Below are 25974 nucleotides of genomic sequence, written 5' to 3'. Positions count from 1 at the left end.
CCACCCGTACACAGTGAGTGAACGGGAAATGGGGTCGCATCAACCCGGCTCCCGTTCACACCGCACAGCGAGCCGGGTTGAAGACGTGTACAACCCTGCACACATCCAGGGTTGAAATACCGGGTCACTCGACATGGTATTTCATCCCTTGCACCTTTCAGACCGCACATGAACATGGGTTATGTGCGTTCATGTGCCAATAACCCGTGTTCAGAGGTGGCGGTCTGAAAGGGGTATTATGGTACATTTGCATGAAAATATTACATTTTACATTGCAAATTTTGGCAAAAAATATTTATCACATCCACAATAAAAATGCTGATTGTGATAAATATGTCCTTTAGTTTCCTGATTTCTTTAAACAATGAACTACAATGTGATGCTTCGTTTAAATAAATCAGGGTACTGGGAGTCTTGTTGAATGTCTGTATACAGTTACAGAACATTTGCCCTCGGTGTACATTATAGATTAAACTAATGAATACTATTTATATTCTGGAGGAGTTTTTTTGCCCCACTACAGTATCTCCTGTTAAAGCAAAATATCCCCAGCCAACATTCAGTCTTATCAGAAGCGCAGAGCTGTCCTCCTTCTGGGAACGATATAGCTGTACAACTACCGCTGCCAGAGCTAGCACTGAGCACATCAGCTGTGCTCAGCAGTTAGCGGGTTAACACTCTCAGGCACCGTGAGACAAGCCTGCCCACACAGAGGCAGACACTGCTGCAGCTGGAGCTGTTCCTGTGAGCTGAGTGCTGTAGTTGCTAGCTAGTCCCTGGCAGGAAGGGGGTGTCCTGGAGTCATTGTACTCTTACCTCCAGCCACTAGGACAGTTGTGTGCAGTCAGTGGGACTGGGGACCAGCCGGCCAGCTGCTAGCACTCCAGCCCCAGGATGCTCCAGATCACAGCCTGTCACCGGGACCCTGCACAGGAATTACACCCCACGACCACCCTGCATGGATACTATGGGCTCAGCAGTGTATCTCCTATGGAAACAGCATTCACAATATTTGGGAATAAAAATGCACTTTTTTTTTTTTGGATCTGTTCATTTTCTGGCTACTTTATGGGATTTATCTTTAAGAATTCCTTTTGGTGGATTATGATATCACTGGGGCCCTTGTCACTAGAGTCATCATTGCAGGTAAGTGACTGGCAGTAGACAAAAGTGTAGTTATGGCAGGTGCTCCAGCTGGTGGCTGCTGCTGCTGCATTCTGTGCGGATTGTGTCTCCTGTCTGTATGAGTAATATATCTATACTGTATGTAAGGTTCTCTACAGAAAGTGCAGCATGGTGAGTTCCTGTATGTACCATCTAGCACCTGACAACTTTCTGCACTTCCAGCTAGCTGACATTGCCACTGGGCATCCTGAGTGTGGGTGCAGGTCTCCTGTGCTGTTGGGCATTTGCCCTCTGCCAAGTGGCAGCACCTCCTGGCTTCAGTTGCTTCATGAATAACAACACTGCATTGTGTTATGAGATCACTCAGGCCAGTAAGACTGCTAAACATGTGGATTTCTACTTCAGTATAAGCAGCCAAGTTAACCCCTGCTTGTCTTAAGGCAGTCATTCAGTTTTCTGACTGTTGGTTTAATGGAGCATACCAACACAGCAGTGGCATTTAGTTATCAGTCAGCTCAGCACAAGTGAGCTCAGCAATGCCTTGGCGCAGTACAAGTAGGTAGTTATTGATATATTTCATAAGCCAATAGCATTGCCTTTATTCTGGTAAGGTAGATCATTAGTACAGGTGGTCTGTATTGACAATATTAAATATATAGCGCACCTTAAACATGGTGATAAACAGTAGTCTATAAGTTATTGTTAACACAACTCTACAAATCTCTAGAAATCCATAAAATGTTATTAACATTGTGCATAGCTACATATGTAATTGTCTATAAAAAGTAAATTCAGATTGTTTAGAAAATTGTGTAAATAATAATAATAATATAAAAATACAATCAATATTGTATTATTATTTTTTTTTTAAAAAGGATCACAATGTACAATTCTGCATGACAATGTGACCAGATTTTTGAGCCGTCTAGAAATTGCATTCAGTAAACTGAGCACTACTGCCAGACGTGCCACACTATAATACACTGAAAGGTAATTCACAGCACTGAGCACTATGTGACCTTGCAAAAAGTACAGGTCTTCCTTGTTTAAACGAGAATGTCACTCCCTGTGCCCCACTCCAGTACACTGTTGCATAGAGAGCAGATTTTTATTTAAGTTGTTATAGGTCTTAAACCTAATATGATGTGCATGTATTATTATTATTAGCAGCACAAATTCTGGAAAAAATGATGTTTAAGATACATACATATTGGCCCATATTTATCAAGCCTTGGATGGAAATAAAGTGCACAGAGATAAAGTGCCAGCCAATCAGCCCCTAACTGTCATTTTTCAAACACCTGTGACATGGCAGATAGGATCTGATTGGCTGGCACTCTATTTCCATCCACTTTATCTCCATCCAAGGCTTAGTAAATAGACCTATTTATCACTGTGCTATTTATCACTCTCCATGGCTTGCTAAAGCTGGGCCATAGACTGAAAACATTGCCCTATCAGAATAACTGTAGCTGGCAGCAATTGCCCAGCTTAACACTCAGAGACTCCTCTCCTAAGAAATCACTCATGACTTTTAAGCAGCCCGCTATTCAAGGTCAGCCTAACATGTGATATGCGCAGACTGCCTGTCCCACATAATTGTGTTACCTCTACCAACAACGCACACCGAACTCTCAACAGGCTGAGTGTATTGTGACTGCAGATCCATTCTGTGTCTGTGTTGTGCCGCAGGGGTTAAGACTGAACATCTGTCTAGACAACAACTCTTTGAGCCAGTGTCAAGGACCCACATGGAGAATAGAGGCTTAAAGACTGGGGAACAGATGTCTGCATGAAGAGAGGAGCCAATTGCTGGCTATACTCACTGAACTGCATTCATTTCACCATGATCTTATCTACGAAGATGGTCATTATTAATATGTATGATCATTCTACATGTAGGAAAACCCTCGTGGAAGTCTGTACTGGCAAATCTACACTGGATACAGATCAAACACTATTCCACATCCCTCCTTGTACAGGAGTCAGAGACTTTAAATGGTAACTACTTTAGTGTTAGGGATCTGTGATGTTGTCAGAAGTTGATTGCAGAAAAATTTGAGTTTTTCTCCTATTCCAACACAATAGAGTCTTTATTCCTGTAAGAAAGATACTTTAGGCTGGGTTAATGTGATAAGGAGTGTATACCAGTGGGAGAGGTCAGCTGCTATCACAATACATATCTCCACTCCATCACAAGAATGTTCCTTTGTGGATTCTGCTCAAGGTGTTACAGAAACTACTGTATGAGATGGTTTTAATGGGATGTTGTTGGATTACTTATAACTTTCCAGGTGTGTTTTGACAAAAATAAGAACTTCTTCTCTGACTGTCTGATCTGTCTGCCTGTTCATATATGACATAGCCTCCACATATATTATTTTACAGTGTTTGAAAATGTGTACACTATAAAGCTGAATCACTGTATGGAAATTCCAGCTGAGAAAAAGGTCAGCCACTGTATTTAAAAACATGTAATATTAAGGTATATACATACAAGTTAATCGATATTGCGTTTTAGATGGCTATTCTACTGAGATACATTTTTACACTGGGAACTTGTGTGATACGTATCCCCAATATAGATTATAAGCTTGCGAGCAGGGCCTTCCTACCTCTGACTATTTATTACCCAGTTTTGTCTTATCATTGTGTCCAGTTGTAAAGCGCAACGGAATTTGATGCGCTATATAAGAAACTGTTAATAAATAAATAATACATATACCAACATTTTGTTATACAGTATAATGCTATTATACTCTGCTTTTGCTAAAGTGAACTGGGGTGGAAAGCATTACCTGTGGGCTGCTCACACCAGGAAGAACACACTGGGAGCACAGAATGGGTGTGCTAGAGTTTGCACACTTCCCTAGGATTACATGCTATGTTTTCTCTCATAGTAATGCTTGTCAGTGGGGGAACATAAGCACAAGAGGTTTTTTGTCAGGCCGGGAGTGTCCTGTAGGTATCCTCCTGTTTAGGCTTTGATGCTCAGCGGCCAGTCTAGACCTGCAGAGCGGCAAAGATAAAGACAGGCCTGTGTGAGCCTGGTGACTGCTGCAAAGAGATGAGACAAACAGAGAGTGGTAGTGAGAGGAAGGTGAATGCTGACCTGACATGTCACCTGCTCAACACACAGCAAGGCCCCTCAGTCACAATATAGAACCTAACAAGTGCCAACCTGCACTGTTACGTGTTGTAGGGTTCTCACTGACAGCATGGGTGTTTCTATAATGGTTGGTTTTATAGTAAGTAGTGTGTGGGTTACTTTAGGCAGGGGGTAAGTAGTGGTTGGACATCAGGTTGATCAGGAGCGCCACCATGTTTTTAGGTTGGGGTGGGGACGGACCAAGATATAATTTCATTTTGGTGCCTCTAAATTGCTGAATGTCGCCCTGTCAGGAGCAGCCACACCACCTACCTGACAAATATATATTTATATAGATATCTCTTTTTATCTCTCTCTATCTGCATAGAAGTGAGGAACATATGAAGTTGGAGGTGAGAAGGGCGCAGGGTTGGTCCCAGAGAAGGAGCCATCCCACAGTAACTAGCAACACACTATATGGGCTGGAGCTGGTAGTGAAGGGCTATGGGGACGGAGGAGATGGAACAGCTAAATCGTCCATCTTAAGTAAGAGCCAAAACAAACAACTATCTGAATGGAAAAAGTCAAATATAGAGGGTCAGTAGGATGCCTCTGTGTGACAGGTGCAGCGGAAATCATATATGTACTGCACTGGTGCCATAGTGTTAGCAAGAGACCTGTAAATGCTGCTGGAAGCACTCTCCTGACTAATAGTGCCAGGCCAGCTAGGTCAGTGTATCCCTCATACCCTCCAGGTCTCACCCCTATGTAGCTTCTCTGTAACACAACACAGGTTTCTCAAACTATTGGGTAAATCCAACTGCAGGCGAAGAGTGCAAGTTGCTGTTGCAAGGGAGTAGAAACAGTAAAGTACAGATGTTGTTATACGAAGTCAGGGGACACGCACATTGCCCACAATTGGATTGACCCCTGTGTGTAGTTTGCTACACACAGGTCTTGTAGCTCACAATGCAGTATTGCACTTGTCTCAGTTTAATTACACTAATTTCCACAGGGATGAACAACATTCATACCCCTTCCAGACATTGGGGGATATTTAATTAAACATAATTATCCCATAAAAGCTGGAAAATTTGATATTTATGTTTTCTGGAGATGGCTATAAATATCTCCTCTCCAGTGTCAGTTGCAGTGCAGTCCACAATTCAAATAAGGGTGCCACATCAACTGCCACCCCAAACACTGCCAGACATTGCTGTTATGGACTCATTGGCAGTTGGTGTGGTTTCCCTGTTTGAATTGTGGACTGCTCTGCAACTGTCACTGGAGAGGAAATATTTATCTCCATCTCCAGAAAACATAAATATCACATTTTCCAGCTTTTCTGGGATAATTATGTTTTATTAAATATCCCCCATAGCCTTTCAACCAGGGCTTGCGCCTAGGTCCGGGTCTCGGCTTTGTCTGAACAAACCCATGGTCTGAAAGGTCGTGCCTAAAGGAGCTGATTGACAGGCACAGTAGAGCTTGGAGATAGCATCATCTCCAAGCGTCCACTATTAGACAGAAGACCCATGTCACTGGAAGACCCGTGTCCATTGTGAACAGTGGCGACCCAGAAATAACCCTGGCCCATCATCCAGTGTGAACGAGGGTAAGTACTAAAACCCCGGCTTCAACCCATGCTCAGTGTCCTCGGTCGGAGCCGGGTTAAAGCTGGGTGACTGTATATACTGTCACCGGCAATGAGCTTTTCATAAATTATATCACTATGCTTTCATTTCATGTATTTGCCAAACAGGGATATAAACATGGTAATGAAGATTATACTTGGGCAATTTCTCTTTATTAGCTTTCTTTAGGATCAATGCGGATTGGTGGATTTACTGATGATCGGGATGCCGGCCGTCAGTATACCGACTGTTCCTTATTAGATACAGATGACATGGTCATAGAACCAGAGATGAACTTGTGCTAAGCTTGTATATTGCATAATTACATGCCTTGCTCACATCTTACTAATGCCTCTATAATTCATGGTTGTTTTTAATGTATATTAGTGTAAATTATAAGTAGATCTCTGCCAAATTATTCAAAGACTAAGTGCATTTATAAAGAGACAGGCTATTTTATGTGAATGTAATATCTACAATTATCTGGATTTGACGCCCTAGTTAGTCTAAACAGGAATAGCTAAATATACTTGCAGCTTTCACATTAACTGATTGTTCCACTTTTGGGGCCTTTTTTGTTCTCGTTGCCTATCTAATTTTGGGGCTTATTTCTGAACGAGTTTTAGCTATTTAAAACTCGTTTATGATAAATGGTGGTCCAGCCAATCAGCTCCTGTCATTTATCATATGCAACAAATTTAAAATAGCTACAACTTGTTGATAAATGGGCCCCCTTGTTAGCTAGATACACTCTATAGCTGATTGCTTCTAACCTTGCCTGGATCTTCACCATCGTCTCCAACATTAGGTTTGAAATTTCTGCACAAAATTCCTTTAGCACCAATCATTTAAAACCAACTGTTGTTGGACGGATGATGGTGACTGTATGCAGAGACTGTATAAGACCCTCGTCCCAGTGATGATAAGAGTCAGTTATTTTACAAGTCACTTTGTGTACTCTGCTAAGAGGTTTTATCTAACCAACAAAGTAAGACAGAGACTTGAATTTATACAGAATTGGTAATTTGGGTCCCTCATGTATGGGGGGGAAAAAGTCATCTTTTGTTTAAAGATGACCCATGGACAGTCTATGTATAAAGTCTCATTGTGAAGGGCAGATTATACACACACAGTATAAGATGCTGCTGCAGTTCACAGTTCCTCAGGTCAATCAGAGCATGTGGGGTAAATGTAATAGCCAATATTTTAGTGACTGCTGCAATTTACCCCTGTTACTGTACGCTTTGAGCCTTCAGTGAGCCAGCTACATGTAAAATATGGGGGTGTGAATGGTGGTCATCTATTATACAGCGTTGTAATAGGACAGAGGGTTATTGCACGGCAGAATATATTAAAGATTAATATGCAGTTAATATCTCCAGAGTAGCTAATAAATTATAGTAAAGAAAATTCACATATATGAATTTTAATGATGTCATTATACCCTGAACTACTATTCTTATAAGTAAATGATAAAATGTGGTTTTGTATACATTTTAATGATCTTGTAATAATTTACACAGATATCACCCTATTCAAAGTATTGTTTTTCGGTAGAAATGAACCTCATTGGGATACCCTAGTACAGTTTTGTCAAACTCGCAGGCCACGGCTGCATGCAGCCCCTACCACATCATTTTGCAGAGAGGGGTCCTTTTGCGACCCATTGGCAGGTCGGAACGAGGCAGAACTGCGTCCCCGGTGTTCCATCTACATATGCTTACGGTGATGTTGCCCCGTTGCCTGCTCCGCCCACTGGCACCCATGTGGCAGTGTGAAGCAGCTAGCCCTGACAGACAGCCGCACCCCTGACCGCCAGAGCCCTTAAAGCTGCAACCCTTACAGCCGGAGCCCTGACTCCCGAAGCAGCATGCCCACGAAGGAGGCATGTGTATCAGGCACTATACTGAGGGATATTATGTGTAACTGGCACTATACTGGGAGACATTATGTGTAACTTGCACTATACTGGGAGACATTATGTGTATCAGGCATTATACTGAGGGACATTATGTGTAACTGGCACTATACTGGGAGACATTATGTGTATCAGGCACTATACTGGGGGACATTATGTGTAACTGTCACTATACTGGGAGACATTGTGTGTAACAGGCACTATAATGAGGGACATTATGTGTAACTGGCACTATAGTGGGGGCATAAAAATATTCCAAAATATGTAATAATCCGTTATCCAAAATGCTTCTGGTCCCAGGCATATATATATATATATATATATATATATATATATATATATATATATATATATAAATTCTTTCTTTTTCTTGCTGCCCACACAAGACTAAGACCTTGATAATTTGGCCCAGTTGGGATTCTGAGTTTGATATGCCTGCCCTAGTATATTTTGATGATAGCCCATTAGTCATTGCTAGAAATATGTTTAGAATTAGCTATTAATGTACTTATCCCTTACTGAAGATTGCAACATAAAGCATTGCACTGCCTGTTGTCAGCTGATCCTAATAATGGTGGTCATTTGCTAGTATTGTGTCACATATCTAGGGTGTCCTGTGGTGACCATGGCATTATCCTTCTCTGAGTCACACATCCAGGTTCACTCCAGTACAAAACTCTCTTTACAATTCACAGCCCCTGAGGGATGAAGATCTGAGTCATCTCTTCTATCTTTCATTTCTTGGCTGTGTTGTAATGTTTACTCACTCATGAAGAATTTGCTGAATTCGGGAATAACCTTCAATACATGTACAGTAGGGAACAGGCCCATTCTAAGCAGAATTGTACAGGTTTCTAGAGTAAGCACTTGCAAGGGCTCCTGGCAGAGACTATCCTGGACTGCAGCAAAGGGCAGCTTTCTGAAAAACCGGTCTATAGGAATGATCACTGGTCACTACGGGCCTAATTCAGCATGGGATGTAGATGTGCGAAAAATCACACATCTACAACCAATTACACTGACAAGTGGGAGGACTCCCAGCACAGGGCAAGTCCACCCCGAATGCCAGGTCCTCCCCCCCTCCCCCCCACCAGAAAACATGCAAGCACATTGCACGACAGCGATGCTCTCGCATATTTAGGGTAACCCTCTGCCTACGTAGCCTGGCTGCTAAGGCAGACGCAACCCACCATCTTTTAAGTTGCAGCGGCTGCGTGTGACGTCTCTCAGCTACCACAGCCTGCAAAAGCAAACGGTCCGGACACCTCTGCGTTGTCCGGACCGCGCCCCCCGCAACACTGCAATGCCACCCACGAAACAATGGCATGACATCCCCTCCCACTCCACGAGCGCCTCTGCCTGTCAATCAGGCAGACACGTTCCCCCATGTGAGATGCTGTCGCATCTCAGTGTGTGCATGCGCAGTGCGGCTTCTGCACGCGTGCACACTGCAGAGGGCATCAGCATGCGAATGCTGTCGGAGCAGTGTTTATACTAAATTAGGCCCTATATCCATAAGCTGTTTATACAGTAGGTACCTGAATGGTCTCACATGAAAAACAGTGCAGCCATTGATTATACAGCAGTGGCTTAGAAATCGTAAGGCTGTTTTAATACTTCAATCTTTGGTTCTGATTGGCAATGCAGGTTGTTATACATTAGCTATGGGTACTGGTCAGGATCTCAGAGGTAGGCATCCTAGCAGTCGGAATAACGACAATGGAATACCGACACTTAGGAATGCCGACACTGGAATCCCAAATAAGTTCTCCAGACCGACGCCAGAATCCCCGCAGCCAGGATCCTGAACGAGCACACCTCATGCCTGATATGTAACCCGCAGGGGGGGGTTTAAACAGCGGGGGAAAAGTTAGAGTTAGGCTGCGTTTTAGGCTGCGGGGTTACGGTTAGGTTTAGGCTACAGAAAAGGAGGTTAGGGGGCCAGGAGGGGAAGGTAATAATCGGGATGCTGTGGTCGGTGTTCTGACTGCCGGCATCCGGAACACCGGCATATCATACCCAACCATTAGCTACTGTACAAGAATGTGAACACTGTATCTTCTGTTATAAGAAACACTTGGCGATTTTTACTTCATTTCTAAGCAATCTGACTAGATTTGGCATACACGCGGGGGGAGAGATGTGTGCTGAGCGGTCTGTGATAGTCCCGGGCCCCCTGTCGGCATTCTGGCGACTGGGATCCCGGCGTCAGTATGCTGACTACCAGGATCACGGCCGCAGGGATCATAACTACATCATGGTACCACTGCTATAGAATTTTGTTCCTAGGTAGCAGTACCAAAGAGATTCCCTCAGTGCACATAGCAGGCCCTCGTGCTTTGCAGTAAGTGTAATAGATGGCAATAGACAATCATTTTGGTATTAATATACAGGAGCTTAATTTATTTGGTTAGGTCTGTTAAAAACATCCTTGTAATTATGGAGTAGCACACATGGCAATAAATTCAAGTGGCCCAACGGTCTGCATGCCGACCAACAGGGACTATTCCCACTCGTGGGTGACCACAACAACCATAGAGTGGGAATAGTACCTGTGGCGAGCGCAGCAAGCCCGCTAGGGACTTCGTTGCGCTCCCCCGCCGGCCATCTAAAAACCGGAATCCCGCTGTTGACAGCCGGTCTCCCAACCCCAATCAGCTGGGCTAATGTTAAGCTGGATACACACTTATACAATGTGCGGCCCGTTGTTTTGATAAGCGACACGTTCATGTGATACCTTAAGATAAGCACCTATGATCATGCTTTGTCAGAAGAATATAGTATACGCACTGCTGACCTTTCAGCAGATATTTTACATAGATGTCAAATGTTCCAAGTTAGATTGTACAGGTGTGTACACGCGTATCAGCACTGTGGGCGAGACTTCTGAACGTAAGTAAAATGATTGTACATACAGTATATGTACCCAGCTATAGTTCCTGGGCTGACTCCCTCTACACAGCACAGCCCCCCTGCTGTGTGATCTGGAGGAAGCCTGCTTGGAAGACACCACAGTGCACAGAGACTTTCTCCGCAGGGTTTCTTGCGGGGACCAGTTTTATTTTTTTTCACCCTGCATGCACAGAGCCATTATACAGCAAAATAACGTTATAGCATGTGTAAGAGTTCTGTCCATAGCGCTGTGACTTACAGTTATAATCAAGACAAGGATGGATGTATTTGGATGGTTTTGTAGCTTAAAAGTTCATTTCGTCTCTCAATGACACCTCCTCAGAAATAGAACCAGCTATTGTACCTTTCTACACACAAATCCAGAGAACGACGCGTTTGCAAAGAGTTGCTGCCTTTTGAAAATTCCCCCAAAAATACTCAGAGGGAAGCAAAGCATCTCTGATTGTTAAGCTGAGCCCCCCACCCCACTATTAATGTGAATGCAGAGCTGTCCCCCTTCCCAGGCTGAGCCTGTAATAATTCAGCCCATTGTAAAGCCAGGACACAGACCCCTCTGTCCTAATGTTCACTCCTAACTCGCCATTAAAGGACCATCAGAACAAGCCCCCCATTCTGCTCTGAAGAGGGTCTCTATGTCTCCTCAGATAGCTCTTTATATTTTCAGCTCTACAGGACAAATGCTGAGGTCCCAGCATGGTACGGAGGACACAGACTCTCTTTCATTTCTCCCCAGAGGGGAGACAAACGCACACTTTGTCCTGCAGAGACGCTACTAACACAACACATTTGTTTGAGAGGAAAAGGAGAGGGGGGAGAGGTGGGGTAAAGTAGGATGAAATAGTTGGGATATAAATAATGGCCTCCTCTCATGAAGGTCTGCAGCTCATAGCGGGCAAAGTGAGGGGTGCTGGAGCACAGAAATACAGCTGGTCTGCTGAGGTACAACTGTGCTTAGCAGATGAGCAATCTATAGAAAACACGGAGAACACGCTGGTGATGTCAGAGCAGCCACAAACAGCACAGACACAGGTTAAACTTATCTGAGCCCCATTAACACCTATGTCCTGCACCATGGTGTCCCATGTACTGCTTTCCTCCTGATCCCAATGTCCTGTACACAGCATCAAGCCCTGCTGCCATCTACACTTAGGGGCCTATTTATCTGGACTTCCAAATACATGGGGTCTATTTACTAAGCCTTGCATGAGATAAAGCACCAGCCAATCGGCTCCTAACTGTCATGTTACAAGCTGTGTTTTAACAATTACAGTTAGGAGCTGATTGTCTGGTACTTATCTTCAGAGACTTTGGGTAACATTTACTAAGCAGTGATAAGAGTGGAGAAGTGAGCCAGTGGAGAAGTTGCCCATGGCAACCAATCAGCACTGAAGTAACATCTATAATTTGCATGCTATAAAATAATACAGAGCAGCTGATTGGTTGATGGGGCAACTTCTCCACTAGCTCACTTCTCCGCTCTTATCACTGCTTAGTAAATGTCCCCCTTTTTTTTATCTCCATCCAAGGCTTAGTAGATAGACTCCTTAGACACATGTTGGGATCTATGCTATTTCACAACCGCCTAATGAAGGAAATATCAGAGAGTCTAGTTTGCAGGGGATCAGTATGAAATGCCGACAGCAGGGTGAGCGCTTGAAAGCCCCTTGCGGGCTCGCTGCGCTCACTACAGATTCTATTCTCCCTCTATGGGTGTCGTGGACACCGACAGAGGGAGAATAGACTGGCACCAGTATTCTGGTGACGGCATTTCACCGCTAGTCGTGATTCTGGCGTCGGCATTGTGACTGTCGGGATCCCGACTAGCAGTATTTTAACTGCTTCCTGTTTGCGGAGCTTGCCCCGATAGTTAATGTCATCTGAGGATGGCGTTAGCTGCTGTAACTTATAGGTTACAACATTGGTGGAAAAGGGTCTTTGGATCCTATGTGTAGGTGGTGACTGCTGTGAGCTCCACATGCGCAGTAAAGGCAGTCAGAAGTGGTGAAAGAAGTTATTAGGGTACAGTCATCACCAGGACAGCCTACTATCCAGATGTGCTGTTTCAACATGACTTTTATGGTAAATTGCTTTGCTAAATTCATTTCTAGCAGTTGCTAACAGGAAGAAATTGCAATCATCATGAATAGATCCCTAGTGCGTCTCTTCTTATCCCACTGAGATTTTCATTTGCTTGTCCTTCTCATTTGTCCCTTTTCATGACTAGTATATGAGAGTAACCTTTTCTTTTCACGGACCTCATTGCTTTTTAAGTGTATGCTTATCGTTAGTAATGCTGTATATGTTTTGTGCAGCAATGCCCTACTGGGAATGGAAGGGTTCAGTATATTTTGCCGATGGACGGGATGTCGGATGTCAGTATACCGACAGCAGCATCCCGTCCATCATAATACCCACTTGATGCCTAACCCTAACCTCCCCTTCTATGTGCATAAACCTAGCCACCCCACGCCCCGCGGCAGGACGCCAGCGCGTCCCGCTGTGAGAACTTATCAGGATGCCTGCTATCTGTAATGTGACGCCGGCATCCCGAGCAGTGTCGGTATCTAGACGCCGGCATTGCGTCCTACTTCAGGATCCCAGCGCTGTTATATTGACCGCCAGGATCCCGTCTGGAATTGTCAATCAAAATTGTAGCCAATACAGAGATTATGGGCCTGATTTGTGTAAGACACATCTGCAGCTACTTTTCCATCCAGCCTTGGCATTCTGTGTGCCAGCTAATGCCAGTATCCACCCCTCTATGCTTATTATGCTTATTGTGGCCAGCCTGCCCACTGTTTTCTATCCACAGCTGCCCACATCGGTATCGGCACTTACACCCACCCCATACTGGGTGCAAAAGATTAATCAAAGGAGCCTTATCTGTGTTCTGCGTCCAAACACTCCAGAATAGCACGGAAATCTGGCTACACGCCAGAAACGGAACGAGTAATATGTCAACCAACTGAGAAATCCATTTCCTATTTCAAACTCTGCCCAGATAAATATACATGGGGGTATATTTACTAAAATAGGAGTTCTAGTTAAGATGGAATGTTGCCCATAGCAACCAATCCGATTCCAGGTGTTATCTTCTAAAAGGTGCTAGATAAATGAGAAGTAGAATCTGATTGGTTGCTGTGGGCAACATCCCATCTAAAATAGAACTCCCATCTTAGTAAATTTACCCCATGGTGTGGAGCATGCACAGTGATTGCCTTCAGCCACACATGCACAGTTTGCAGATACAAGTGGGATGCCTCCGCAGTAGGACTTGTGGTCTACTCAGAATAAGGCCCTCTATGTAAAGTTGATTGATTATACTGTAAATCCGCAATAACTTTGAGCTTCACATCATTGTAAATCTCCATAAACACAGGCACAGTCTGATCAAAGATAATTTAATGGCCTAAAATTTTTATTTCCTGATAAGATGGTCACCAGATCAGTTATGCCTCAGCAGGTAGCTGGTCATCGGGTCAGTTATGACTTAGCTGGGAGATGTCACCATGTCAGTTATGACTCAGCAGGGAGATGGTCACTGGGTCATTTATGACTCAGCAGGGAGAGGGTCACCTGGTCATTTATGACTCAGCAGGGAGATGTCACCATGTCAGTTATGAGTCAGCAGGGAGATGGTCACCGGGTCATTTATGACTCAGCAGGGAGATGGTCACTGGGTCATTTATGACTCAGCAGGGAGATGGTAACCTGGTCATTTATGACTCAGCAGGGAGATGGTCACCATGTCAGCTATGACTCAGCAGGGAGATGGTCACCGGGTCATTTATGACTCAGCAGGGAGATGGTCACCATGTCAGTTATGAGTCAGCAGGGAGATGGTCACCGGGTCATTTATGACTCAGCAGGGAGATGGTCACCGGGTCATTTATGACTCAGCAGGGAGATGGTCACCGGGTCATTTATGACTCAGCAGGGAGATGGTCACTGGGTCATTTATGACTCAGCAGGGAGATGGTCACCTGGTCATTTATGACTCAGCAGGGAGATGGTCACCATGTCAGTTATGACTCAGCAGGGAGATGGTCACCGGGTCATTTATGACTCAGCAGGGAGATGGTCACCGGGTCATTTATGACTCAGCAGGGAGATGGTCACCGGGTCATTTATGACTCAGCAGGGAGATGGTCACTGGGTCATTTATGACTCAGCAGGGAGATGGTCACCGGGTCATTTATGACTCAGCAGAGAGATGTCACCATGTCAGTTATGACTCAGCAGGGAGATGGTCACTGGGTCATTTATGACTCAGCAGCGAGATGTCACCATGTCAGTTATGACTCAGCAGGAAGATGGTCACCGGGTCATTTATGACTCAGCAGGGAGATGGTCACCGGGTCATTTATGACTCAGCAGAGAGATGTCACCATGTCAGTTATGACTCAGCAGGGAGATGGTCACCGGGTCATTTATGACTCAGCAGGGAGATGGTCACTGGGTCATTTATGACTCTGCAGGGAGATGGTCACCGGGTCATTTATGACTCAGCAGAGAGATGTCACCATGTCAGTTATGACTCAGCAGGGAGATGGTCACCGGGTCATTTATGACTCAGCAGGGAGAGGGTCACTGGGTCATTTATGACTCAGCAGAGAGATGTCACCATGTCAGTTATGACTCAGCAGGGAGATGGTCACTGGGTCATTTATGACTCAGCAGCGAGATGTCACCATGTCAGTTATGACTCAGCAGGAAGATGGTCACCGGGTCATTTATGACTCTGCAGGGAGATGGTCACCGGGTCATTTATGACTCAGCAGAGAGATGTCACCATGTCAGTTATGACTCAGCAGGGAGATGGTCACCGGGTCATTTATGACTCAGCAGGGAGATGGTCACTGGGTCATTTATGACTCTGCAGGGAGATGGTCACCGGGTCATTTATGACTCAGCAGAGAGATGTCACCATGTCAGTTATGACTCAGCAGGGAGATGGTCACCGGGTCATTTATGACTCAGCAGGGAGAGGGTCACTGGGTAATTTATGACTCCGCAGGGAGATGTCACCATGTCAGTTATGACTCAGCAGGGAGATGGTCACCGGGTCATTTATGACTCAGCAGGGAGATGTCACCATGTAATTTATGACTCAGCAGAGAGATGTCACCATGTCAGTTATTACTCAGCAGGGAGATGGTCACCGGGTCATTTATGACTCAGCAGGGAGATGGTCACCGGGTCATTTATGACTCAGCAGAGAGATGTCACCATGTCAGTTATGACTCAGCAGGGAGATGGTCACCGGGTCATTTATGACTCAGCAGGGAGATGGTCACCGGGTCATTTATGACTCAGCAGAGAGATGTCACCATGTCAGTTATGACTCATCAGGAAGATGGTCATCGGGTCATTTATGACTCAGCAGGGAGATGGTCATCGGGTCATTTAGGACTCAGCAGGGAGATGTTCATCAGGTCATTTATAACTCAGCAGGGAGCTGGTCATCGGGTCAGGTCGAGTTTATACTTATAATTATACTTTTTAAAAAGAGCTGTTATTATATAAACATCATTAGCACAGTCATTAGTATTTACAGTTATTATTCAGCAGGATTAAAACTGAAATGTAACATTAGGAAAACAGCCAATTTTAGTAAGTACAGTTGTGAAGATAGTCAGCTATTGTTGATGTTATAGCAAATTATATTTATACCAATGTATCAAACTCGGGCCCAGATTTATGAAGCTTTGGAGAGTGATAAATTGCACGGTGATAAAGTACCAGCCAATTAGCTCCTAAATGTCATTTTTCAAACACAGCCTGTAACATGGAAGTTAGGAGCTGGTTGGTTGGTACTTTATCAGTGTGCAGTTTATCACTCATTAAGGCTTGATAAATGTGGGCCTAATCATGTAAAATAAAATGTATTATTGGGTGACTAGACTGTGGCTTCAAGAAATGAGTGTGAAAATAGCTCCCTCTCCTGGTGAAAGATTATAATGTCTTCATCTCTTTAAATTGGAAAAATAAGTCATTCTGAACTGAATAGTGAAGTGTGACCAAAATAAGGTGCGACAGACTGCAGTGACGTGTGAAAAGGTGTCTAAGCAATGTGCAGTTTTGTAATTCCAAATATTGCGGCTGTGGAGTAAGTGTTCTGCCCATGCCCAAACAGTATCATAGATATAATGAAGATTAAGGGAATTTTTTAACACACAGGCATAGTGCAATAGCTGTGACATCAAACAATGGCATTTTATACAGGTGGTCTTCACGATCCCGGCGACGAGAATACCGTCTCATTAGCGCTCGCCCAGCTGTCGGTATGCCGGTGGTCGGGATCCCGGCGCCTGTATGCTGGCCCCCCGGGATCCCGGCCGCCGGCCACCCATACTATACCCATTTTACACTACTGCACATTATAAAGAAATTCATTTATCCAGTACACTACTTTCAGCAGGAGACTATGGGCTTATTCTAGGCACATAACACTTCCACAGACATGCATAAAGCAATGTAAAAAAAAAAGCCAAATAAAATATCTGAACCTTCTAATAAACCAAGCCTAGATTTCAATCCAACAAGTCTTTGGGGTCAGTTCAATTCAGCACGATACGAATCACGCGGAGGTTCTGGAGCTATTCAATTGACCAAGCTGTTATGTCACAGAGTGACCGTTCTTGCGCCTTAAAACTGGGTGTTTAGTCGTGACAGCGGGCATTCTCCAGTTTAAGTGCCTGTCACGATGCTGTTTGTGCCACGCCGAAGGCAGGAAACAGCATTGCAGCAGTAGTTTAGTCGTTTTTCTGCTTGTACCCCAGAAGGGGTGCAGGAAGACATCCTCTGGTCGGGCATAACAGCGCTCTCAATTGAAAACCTCCTTCCCAGCGCTATTCATATTGCACTGAATTGAACTAATCCCATTGTCAGCTACATAAACTGGAGTCTGATATTTTGTGAGATCAACCAATATTTGACCTGTACTGTACACACCATACTTGTGCACAAATAAGCAATGCTGCACTGCAGTGAATCCTGTGGACCAATTTTCTTGGGGGCCTGAAGCTGGTACATCTCCTCTATACAGTCCACACATAACCTCACATATTTTTCCTTTATTCCCTTCACATCCTCCTGACACCTGGCCAACATTGTTGTATGACTATGGGGGTCATTCAGATCTGATCGCTGCTGTGCATTTTCGCACAGCAGAAGATCAAGATCCGAACTGCGCATGCGTCTGAGCCGCAATGCGCACGCACGTCAGACGGCCACAACGGGCATTGGCGGTCAGTGACGGGATGGTGCGAAGAATCCGTTCGCACGGGCGTTCGCAAAGTGATTGACAGGAAGAGGCCGTTTGTGGGTGGCAACTGACCGTTTTCAGGGAGTGTCCGGAAAAACGCAGACTGGCTCAAGCAATGGGGCCCGCTCAAGACGGGCCCCATTGCAGTTATACAGTTTGCTATGACTATGCTTGTGCCAGGGCTGGACTAACAATGAGTCAGCTCCAGGCCCCCCATGAAAATAGACCCACATGATTCACTGCATTGTAGCCAGTGTTGACAGGAAAAAAAACATCTTTCTTCCGGTCACTAGTACTAATAGCACAGCACTCTGATGTCTAGCCCCCGACTGTACAACCTCAACCGGCCATTGGAAGCCTCGCCTTCCCCATGCTTCAGACCCACATCATACTAAGATCCATCTCCATGCAAACGGAAGTGCTGCTTCCTGGTCATGTTAAGCTCTGTCTCCTAAGACAGCTGTGTTCCCTGGGTCGCCTAAAGCTCTGTTTCCCAGGTCATCTGAAACCTTGGCTACTTACCCTCCACCCTTTCCTCTGCAACTGAGCTGGCTGCCGGGCACAGAAGGTATGAGTCAGCGCTGAGGTTGGAACGCAGAGGCTTAGCTGCATAGCACAGGAGGAAAGGCAATTGTCACCGCTGGCTGTGAGGAGAAACCAAAGTACCAGGTGTGTGTAATGTCCAGCTGCCACGTGTGTGTGTGTGTGTGTATAGATATGTATGTGCTCAGTATGTATGTGTATAAATGTGTGTGTGTGTAGAAGATGTAGATCTGCCAGCAGCTTGCTGTCTGATCTATCCCATTACAGAGGCCATGGTGTGATGTCCTCTGTATTTTGTGGTCGTTGGGAGTTTATTATATGGCACTCATTGCAATGCTCTTTGTAGTGTATGCCAGTGGGTTCCAAACTTTATCAAATTACGGCACCATAGAGCATCAGAATTCCCTAGGCCAAAGGTTTCTTATTGAGAAATTTAGAAACAAAAAAATAAGATTTTACTTACCGGTAAATCTATTTCTTGTAGTCCGTAGAGGATGCTGGGGACTCCGTAAGGACCATGGGGAGAGACGGGCTCCACAGGAGACATGGGCACTTTAAGAAAGAATTTAGTTCCTGGTGTGCACTGGTTCCTCCCTCTCTGCCCCTCCTCCAGACCTCAGTTAGAGAACTGTGCCCAGAGGAGATGGACAGTACGAGGAAAGATTTTTGTTAATCCAAGGGCAAGATTCATTCCAGCCACACCAATCACACCATATAACTTGTGATAACAATCCAGTAAACAGTATGACAATAACATAGCATCAGTTCACGCCTGATGCAACAATAACGTAACTCTTATTGAAGCAATAACTATATACAAGTATTGCAGAAGAAGTCCGCACTTGGGACAGGCGCCCAGCATCCTCTACGGACTACGAGAAATAGATTTACCGGTAAGTAAAATCTTATTTTCTTTAACGTCCTAGAGGATGCTGGGGACTCCGTAAGGACCATGGGGATTATACCAAAGCTCCCAAACGGGCGGGAGAGTGCGGATGACTCTGCAGCACCGATTGAGCAAACACGAGGTCCTCCTCAGCCAGGGTATCAAACTTATAGAATTTTGCATAGGTGTTTGTACCCGACCAAGTAACAGCTCGACACAGCTGTAGTGCTGAGACCCCTCGGGCAGCCGCCCAAGAAGAGCCCACTTTCCTAGTGGAATGGGCCTTGACCGATTTTGGTAACGGCAAACCAGCCGTAGAATGCGCTTTCTGAATCATGTTACAGATCCAGCGAGCCAGAGTCTGCTTTGAAGCAGGGCCGCCAAGCTTGCTGGCTGCATACAGAACAAACAGTGCTTCTGTTTTTCAGACTCTAGCCGTCCTGGCTACATAAATCTTCAAAGCCCTGACCACATCAAGGGACTCGGAATCCTCTAAGTCCCGTGTAGCCACAGGCACCACAATAGGTTGGTTCATATGAAAGGATGAAACCACTTTTGGCAGGAACTGAGGACGTGTCCGCAATTCCGCTCTATCCATATGGAAAACCAGATAGGGGCTTTTATGTGATAAAGCCGCTAATTCCGACACTCGCCTAGCCGAAGCTAGGGCTAATAACATGACCACCTTCCAAGTGAGATATTTCAACTCCACCGTTTTCAGTGGTTCAAACCAGTGTGACTTTAGGAAGTCCAAGACCACATTAAGGTCCCAAGGCGCCACCGGAGGCACAAACGGAGGCTGAATATGCAGTACTCCCTTAACAAAGGTCTGAACTTCTGGGAGAGAAGCCAATTCTTTTTGAAAGAAAATGGATAGGGACGAAATCTGGACCTTAATGGAGCCTAATTTAAGGCCCAAATCCACTCCAGTTTGTAGGAAGTGAAGGAAACAGCCCAGATGGAATTCTTCCATAGGAGCCTCCCTGGCCTCACACCAAGAAACATATCTTCGCCATATACGGTGATAATGTTTTGCTGTTACTTCCTTCCTTGCCTTTATCAGCGTAGGGATAACCTCAACCGGAATACCTTTTTCCGCTAGGATCCGGCGTTCAACCGCCATGCCGTCAAACGCAGCCGCGGTAAGTCTTGGAACAGACAGGGTCCCTGTTGCAACAGGTCCTGCCTTAGAGGAAAAGGCCACGGACCTTCCGTGAGCATTTCCTGCAGATCTGGATACCAGGTCCGTCGTGGCCAATCTGGAACAACGAGGATTGTTCTCACTCCTTTTCTTCTTACTATTCTCAACACCTTGGGTATGAGAGGAAGAGGAGGAAATACATAGACGGACCGGAACACCCACGGTGTCACGAGGGCGTCTACCGCTACTGCCTGAGGGTCTCTGGACCTGGCGCAATACCTCTGTAGCTTTTTGTTGAGGCGGGACGCCATCATGTCTATCTGTGGCAGTTCCCACCGACTCACAATCTGTGCGAAGACTTCTGGATGAAGTCCCCACTCTCCCGGGTGTAGGTCGTGTCTGCTGAGGAAGTCTGCTTCCCAGTTGTCCACTTCCGGAATGAACACTGCTGACAGTGCGCTTACATGATTCTCCGCCCAGCGAAGAATCCTGGTAGCTTCCGCCATTGCCGCTCTGCTCCTTGTGCCGCCTTGGCGGTTTACATGAGCCACTGCGGTGATGTTGTCTGACTGGATCAGAACTGGTTGGTCGCAAAGTAAGGCCTCCGCTTGACGTAGGGCGTTGTATATGGCCCTTAGTTCCAGGATATTGATGTGAAGGCAAGTCTGTTGGCTTGACCACAAACCTTGGAATTTTCTTCCCTGTGTAACTGCCCCCCACCCTCGGAGGCTTGCATACGTGGTCACCAGGACCCAGTCCTGAATGCCGAATCTGCAGCCCTCGAGAAGGTGAGCACTCCGCAGCCACCACAGGAGAGACACTCTGGCCCTGGGGGATAGGGTGATTAACCAATGCATCTGAAGATGTCAATGGATTCCTGACCAGTGTCATGAGCTCCTGAGCTCTCTCTATCGGGAGATAAACCCTCTTCTGGTCTGGTCAGGATCATGCCTAGGCGAGGCAGATGAGCTGTAGGAACCAACTGCGACTTTGGAATATATAGAATCCAGTCGTGTTGCCGTTTCACTTCCAGAGAAGGTGATACGCTGTCCAGCAACTGCTCTCTTGATCTCGCTTTTATGAGGAGATCATCCAAGTATGTGATAATAGTGATACCTTGCTTCCGCAGGAGCACCATCATATCCGCCATTACCTTGGTGAAATTGGTAATGACAATCCCGTACCGCAATTCTGAGGTACGCCTGATAAGGTGGATAAATGGGGACACGAAGGTATGCATCCCTTATGTCCCGATTCATTTCAGGCATGCAATGACCGCTCTTAGCGATTCCATCTTGAACCTGAACCTTTTCAGGTATATGTTCAGGGATTTTAATTCAATATGGGTCTAACCGAACCGTCTGGTTTCGGGATTATAACATGGTTGAATAATAACACCCTCTTGTTGAAGGAGGGGACCCTTGACCACCACCTGTTGAAGATACAATTTACGAATTGCAGTTAACACTGGCACCCTCTCTTGGGGGGAAGCCCGCCGGGTCCTCGGTGAGGGGGCATCTTCTCACAGTCCAGCCTGTATCCCTGCGATACAATTTCTATTGCCCAGGGATCTAACAGGGAGTGAACCCACTTGTGGCTGAACTTACGAAGGCGTGTCCCCACCGGGCCTAGCTCCGCCCGTGGAGCACCAGCGACATGCGGTGGATTTTTGTAGAGGCCGGGGAGGACTTCTGTTCCTGGGGACTAGCTGTGTTGTACAGCTTCTTTCCTCTGCCCCCGGCTCTGACAAGAAAGGACGCACCTCAGACTTTCTTGTTTCTTTATTCGAAAAGCTGCATTTAATAATGTCGTGCTTTCCTAGGCTGTGCAGGAATATAAGGCAAAATATCAGAATTACCAGCTATAACTGTGGAGACCAGGCCCGAGAACCTTTCTCCACACAATCCTCAGCCTTCCATATGCCTCTTAAGTCGGCATCATCTGTCCAATGTATATTCTACAGGACACGTCAAGCAGAAATCGACATAGCTTTTGTCTCTAGGACCCAGTATACTCATGTCCCTTTGGGCATGCTTTATAATTATATATCTATCACTTAAGACAGCATCTTAAAATATTTATATGCATACTAGGGTCTCAATCTCTGCTGATAAGGTACCTGTCCACGCTGCCACAGCGCTATAAACCCACGCCGACACAATCGCCGGTCTGGGTAGTATACTAGAATGTGCACGCTATCTGCAGGATCCCTGAGAATAGCAAGTGCTACCGTCTGTGCAAACAGGACACCCAAGGGGAAGATTCTCAACACATCCTGGCCCTAGTGGGGAAAGGATACAGCCTGAGAATTCTCTTGTGGGAAGCTGCCGTCTCTTGTCTGGAGATTCCCGCTCTTTTTCCTCATGAGAGGAGGGAAATTTACCTCAGCATTCTTCCCCTTAACATGTGTACTCTCGTGTCAGGGACAGATGAGTCATCAGTGATATGCAAATCATCTTTTATTCCAATAATCATATATTGAATATCTTTTAGCCCTCTTGGCTGTAACTTTGCATTATCGTAGTCGACAGTGGAGTTAAACTCTGTGTCGATACTTAGTTATTTTGGATAGTGAACATAGAGAGACTCTGAAGGACTCTGTGACATAGGGACAGACCAGGGTAGATTTCCTTTCTGTTCCCTAACCTTTTGTGCAATAATTTTACCTCAGCACTTACACATATCCAAACAGGTGTCGGCGTTGTTGACGGAGACACCCTCCCACACACTTATCCGCTCTATCACCTCCTTAGAGGAGCCTTTTACCTCAGACATGTCGACACACGCGTACCGACACTCCACACACACAGGGTATGCTCTATTTGAAGACAGTTCCCCCACCAGGCCCTTTGGAGAGACAGAGAGAGAGTATGCCAGCACACACCACAGCGCTATATAATACAGGGATGTACACTATACTGAGTGATTTTTCCCCTATAGCAGCTTATATACACAGTTTTGCGCCTAAATTTATGTGCCCCCTCTCTCTTTTTTACCCTTTGTGTACCAGGATACTGCAGGGGAGAGCCTGGGGAGCTTCCTTCCAGCTGAGCTGTGAAGAGAAAATGGCGCCGGTGTGCTGAGGAAGAAGGCCCGGCCCCCTCAGCGGCGGGCTTCTGTCCTTTTATGTACTTTAATGGCGGGGGTTAATGCACATATACAGTTTATCAGACTGTTTTATGTGCTTTTCGCCAAGTAAGGTAATCGAATTGCTGCCCAGGGCGCCCCCCCCCCAGCGCCCTGCACCCATCAGTGACCGGAGTGTGTGGTGTGCTAAGGGAGCAATGGCGCACAGCTGCAGTGCTGTGCGCTACCTTAATGAAGACCGGAGTCTTCAGCCGCCGATTTTCAACTTCTCTTCGTTCTTCTGGCTCTGCAAGGGGGACGGCGGCGCGGCTCCGGGACCGGACGACCAAGGACTGGGCCTGTGTTCGATCCCTCTGGAGCTAATGGTGTCCAGAAGCCTAAGAAGCACAAGCTAGCTGCAAGCAGGTAGGTTCGCTTCTCTCCCCTCAGTCCCACGTAGCAGTGAGTCTGTTGCCAGCAGATCTCACTGAAAATAAAAAACCTAACAAATACTTTCTTTTCTAGGAAGCTCAGGAGAGCCCCTAGGGTGCATCCAGCTCTGGCCGGGCACAGATACTAACTGAGGTCTGGAGGAGGGGCATAGAGGGAGGAGCCAGTGCACACCAGATATAGTACCTAATCTTTCTTTTAAGAGTGCCCAGTCTCCTGCGGAGCCCGTCTATACCCCATGGTCCTTACGGAGTACCCAGCATCCACTAGGACGTCAGAGAAATTAGGTTAAACTGAAAGACCAACCCAGCTCACACATGTACATCTGCAAAGCAGTAAGTTTACTCAGGATCAGAAAAACTGGCGGCTGGGATCCCGGCCACCGGTATGCCAGTAGTGAGGTGAGCGTTAGAAAGCCCCTTGCGGGCTCACTGTGCTTGCCACAGGTTAGATTCTCCCTCTATGGGTGTTGTGGACACAGAGGGAGAAAAGCCTAAATCGGGATTCCGGCATCAGCATTGTGACCGCCGGGATCCCGACTAGCGGTATTGTAACCGCATCCTGTTAACTCTTACCGCAGTGGTCCAGTATTGCCATTGCAGCTATTTATTTCTTTAAAGAGGCAACAGCCAAGAAGGCAGTTAATTTATTAATTTACTGCAGTGGCTAGGTATGTGTGGTGAACACTTATAGAAATATGCCAGTAATCAGTGAAAACATTTTTTTTCTTTATTAATCTAAACAATTGTAGCACTCAAGGAAAAGCAAAAAAGCACGCAAAACAGTTCTCACCCTTTCACAAAAAGCGCAAACTTTTTCTTGTCATACAATATAAAATGGTTGAAAGGAGGCGCCAGCTATGCCCTCCATGAAGATAGCCACACCTGTGTCATAGGCCACACCCCTATTTAGACCACACCCACATCACACTGGTCACGCCCCCACATCACTAGCTACACCACCGCAGCGCTTGTCACACCCCTGCAGTGGTATGCTGTAGAATTAGATCCTTCAGAAATGTCAGCTCCAGGCCCCTCTGGGCATTAATCTGGCACTCTCTTGTGCAGTACTATCATCATCATCATTGCATGCGCTTTCTAAAATGTAAAATCTACTAATTTTGCATTTTAAATGTTATTTAATGAGTCTTTTATATGTTCATGATTAAGTGTTAAACTGAGAGGTGAATTAAATGCTTTGTATGTGGTAGCGATATTAAAATCATATTTTTTTTTAGGATAGATAACATTTTAGCATAACGAAATACATTTTTATTTGAGTACTTGATTCTCAAGGTTAAACAGGTACATTTGTAAAAAAATAAAAATAAATATAAAGTGAAAAAAAGTGTACAAATATTTACTGTAAGCTAGCTATTGGCATTTTGTTTCTTACAAGGGCTTGTCAAAAAATAAAATAAACCATGTTTAAATGTTTCAAAACCGAAACTTTGTTTCTTAGTTAATCATACTGTCCTAAGGAAGAGTCAGAGACTCGAAATGCATTGGCGGCATTTTCAACACACTGGAAGCTGGTGACTGCCTTGGAGGGAGAATGGAAGGCATCCAGAACCTCCCATTAGTACTTACTCCAACGCTCCCACCAGGAGTCAAACACGGTTCCATTTGTTTGCAATATTACGGTGGATTTTTATGTTATAAAGAAACTTGCACACCAAAAACTTTTTAATAAACTGCTGCTTTATTTGAAGTTTACTGCACTATGGGGGCCATTCAGACCTGAATGCAGCCGCGCATCTTTACACAGCGGCTGAATTCTGGTGGTTTGCGCACATGCACTAGCTGCAGTGCACGTGCGCAACCTTACACATTGTGGCCGCATCCCGAAAAGATGCTGCTGCTGTGTGTTTGACAGTGACGGGCAGTGATTTGGGGGGGGGGGGGGGGGATATGGAGCGGACCGATTGGGGGCATGTTGTGACT

The 25974-nt window shown here is 45.6% G+C and overlaps 1 long non-coding RNA gene across 1 annotated transcript in view; it reads left to right on the top strand.

The window, feature by feature from the left end:
• Positions 1–768: 768 nt before the first annotated feature.
• The window catches only part of LOC135056235 (uncharacterized), a 236939-nt gene continuing 211733 nt past the window's right edge, over positions 769–25974 (top strand). The window contains exon 1 of the long non-coding RNA XR_010243929.1: positions 769–1146. This is a non-coding gene — a long non-coding RNA (uncharacterized LOC135056235). The remainder of the gene's footprint in view (positions 1147–25974) is intronic.

The sequence above is a fragment of the Pseudophryne corroboree genome, chromosome 3, assembly GCF_028390025.1.
Source record: "Pseudophryne corroboree isolate aPseCor3 chromosome 3, aPseCor3.hap2, whole genome shotgun sequence".
NCBI classification, from domain to species: Eukaryota; Metazoa; Chordata; class Amphibia; order Anura; family Myobatrachidae; genus Pseudophryne; species Pseudophryne corroboree.
Note: the sequence above shows the minus strand (reverse complement) of the source record. Positions and strands in the feature narration are given on the sequence as shown.